The sequence below is a fragment of the Lolium perenne genome, chromosome 3, assembly GCF_019359855.2.
Source record: "Lolium perenne isolate Kyuss_39 chromosome 3, Kyuss_2.0, whole genome shotgun sequence".
NCBI lineage: Eukaryota > Viridiplantae > Streptophyta > Magnoliopsida > Poales > Poaceae > Lolium > Lolium perenne.
The window spans coordinates 70146873-70150065 of NC_067246.2; positions in this window are offsets into that span (position 1 = coordinate 70146873).

Below are 3193 nucleotides of genomic sequence, written 5' to 3' on the forward strand. Positions count from 1 at the left end.
GAGGAGGATCATGGCGTTGGCCGGCAGGTGGTGCGGCTGCAGGCCGAAGTGGTCGAGGAACCGGCGGAAGAAGTTGGAAGCCGGCAGACCCAATCCGCGGTCAAGATGCGCGCCGAAGACCACGCGTTCGCCGGGCTCCGGCCGAGGCTCCTTCTCCGCGCCCGGCGCCCTGGTAATCACCCCCGCCGGGATGCGGCGGAGGCGCACGAGCCGGGCAATGTCGTCCTCCTGCATATAGGAACCCTTCCAGGAGCCGCTCGGCTGGGCCATCGAGGACGAAGAAGAAGAGGAGGTCCAGGAGAGGCGGAAGGGCGAAGAAGAGCCGCTCCTCGCTGGAGGAGATCGCGGTGGAGAAGGGCGCGCCGTCGATGCGCGTGGCCCCGTGGCGCCGGATTGGCGGGTTTGCGGCAGCAGCTCGGCGGAAGATCGTCGGGGCAACCGCTCGCTGAGGTTCGCTAGAAGAACGGCGTCGGAGCAGCGAAGAGCTCGAGTAGAGAGAAGGAGCGAGGCAGGAGCGCGAGGAGGAAGAAAGGGGCAAGTGCCGCCTCGATACCACCCCCGCGGCATTTATAGCTGACCGCGGCGGGCGGTTGGCCTCCAAGTGGCCGACGTGGGCCACGTCTCCGGATTTACTGCGCCGTAACTCCTCCCACTACCGCTACCGTTACCAGAAACGGCCACACCACGTCGCCCACTACCGCACTGAATCCGGAGGGACATTGATGTGACCAGACGAACCGACCGCCAGGCCAGGCGTCAGACCAGTCAAGTCAGGCGCAGGGCCCGAGGCGGCGGAGACTCCGGCGCGCCGCAAGCCGGAGCCGGACGATAAGTTCCATCCGAACCAAAATTCGTCAGCAAGGCGGAGACGCCATCAGATCTTGCGAGAAAGCAAAAACTATACAAGTGTAAAAAGCGGCCGGCTGGGAGCAGCCGGCAGGAACGAGCCGGATGAGGGCGCAGCCGGCTGAAAGGAAATCCTCAGTCGGCCCCTCCAAGTGCCGTCAAATATATTCAAGAGCCAGGAAAACCTGCCTAGGTCCTTCTAAACGCAGGACCTTGCCAGCTTCGGGGGCTAATGTCGGGGGGGAAGACCCCGGATAGGGCAATGGACGTGGAGCAGCCGGCTGGCCACCGGCCGGCTCGCGGCAAAGGCCGGCTGAGGAGCAGCCGACTGGCGCCGTGGCCGGCTGGTCCGGAAGCCGGTTGGCTCTAGGTCCTAGTCGGCCTGGCTGCGGCCACCAATGCTGTAGCTGGGCCGGCTTCTACAAGCCATATCCGACTGGGGTTTGTACCTCAGACCGACTCGAGGCTGGCGAGTCTTGCACTGGAAGGAACCGGGTTGGTGATCCGGGTTCCCAAGTCCACGCGGCCTCCCATCTCCGTAAAGCGCGGGGCACGGTGGAGCAATAGTGCCACGCGCCGGACAGGCCGTCAGGGCTTACGACGATCCGTGCGGCTACGGTGGTGACGGAGACAGGGACACCTCCTCTCCATACCGCTGACCGTGGCAGTCGGATGGGACAGGCCACGATGCCTCAACCACTCCTGACGTCACCGCCTCGGGAAGGAGCGGAAGCCGGAGCCGGCCGAGCCGGCCAGTAAACTATAGGGTCTTATATGTAAAGTGCCGGTGCCTATATAAGCCGCACTACCCCCTCTCGTGCAGGGGATCGATCATTTATTACTTTCACCCACCTACAGAGCTGCCCTGCAAGAGAGACCATCGTCTCCCTTAGCCTCTCAGGAGCAGCCGGACACAGCTCTAGGAGCACCATTGTATCGTGTGATCATCATATACACTCATAGCAGGAGTAGAGGTTTTACCTCCATCGGAGGGCCTCGAACCTGGGTACGTCGCCGTGTCGCTCGTGCCCATACCCGCATCCGGATACCGCCGTGAGATCCCTCAGGAACCACTTCGATTAGCCACCCTATGGCATATGCCGTGACGATACCACGACAAGGACAATCATGAAGACGGCGTCATTGACCTTGACGCTACGCCGACGATGATGGAGATCATGCCCGAAGATGATGGAGATCATGTCTGTGCTTTGGAGATGAAGATCAAAGGCGCAAAGACAAAAGGGCCATATCATATCACATATGAACTGCATGTGATGTTAATCCTTTTATGCATCTTATTTTGCTTAGATCGCGACGGTAGCATTATAAGATGATCCCTCACTAAAATCTCAAGATAATAAAGTGTTCATCCTTAGTAGCACCGTTGCCAAGACTTGTCGTTTCGAAGCATCTCGTGATGATCGGGTGTGATAGAATCAACAAGTGCATACAACGGGTGCAAGACAGTTTTGCACATGCGGATACTAAGGTGGCCTTGACGAGCCTAGCATGTACAGACATGGTCTCGGAACACGTGATACCGAAAGGTAGAGCATGAATCATATGGTTGATATGATGAACACTTTGAGTGTTCGCCATTGAAATCACACCTTGTCTCGTGATGATCGGACATAGGTGCGGTGGATTTGGTTCGTGTGATCACTAAGACAATGCGAGGGATATTGTTTTGAGTGGGAGTTCACTTAGATTTTTAATTATGTTGAATTAAAATTTGAACTCAATTTGTCATAAACTTAGTCTAAACTATTGCAAATATATGTTGTAGAGATGGCGTCCCCAATCAATTTTAATCAGTTCCTAGAGAAAGAGAAACTTAAGAGCAACGGTAGCAACTTCACCGACTAGTTCCGTCATGTGAGGATCTTCCTCTCTGGCGGAAATCTGCAATTTGTGCTTGATGCACCGCTAGGTGACCCTCCTGCAGAAACTGAAACCGATGAAGTAAAAGCTGTTTACGCGACTCGGAAAACTCGGTACTCTCAAGTTCAGTGTGCCATCCTGTGCAGTCTGGAATCCGATCTTCAAAAACATTTTGAGCACCACGATCCTCATGAGTTGATGAATGAGCTGAAAGCTATATTCGAGACTCATGCGGCCGTGGAATGCTATGAAGCATCGAAACATTTCTTCAGCTGTATGATGGAAGAAGGCAGCTCCGTTAGTGAGCACATGCTCGCCATGACCGGGCATGCGAAGAAACTCAGTGACTTGGGAATAGTGATCCCTAATAGACTGGGGATTAATCGTGTCATTCAATCACTGCCACCAAGTTACAAGAACTTTGTGATGAACTACAATATGCAGAACATGAACAAGGAGTTAC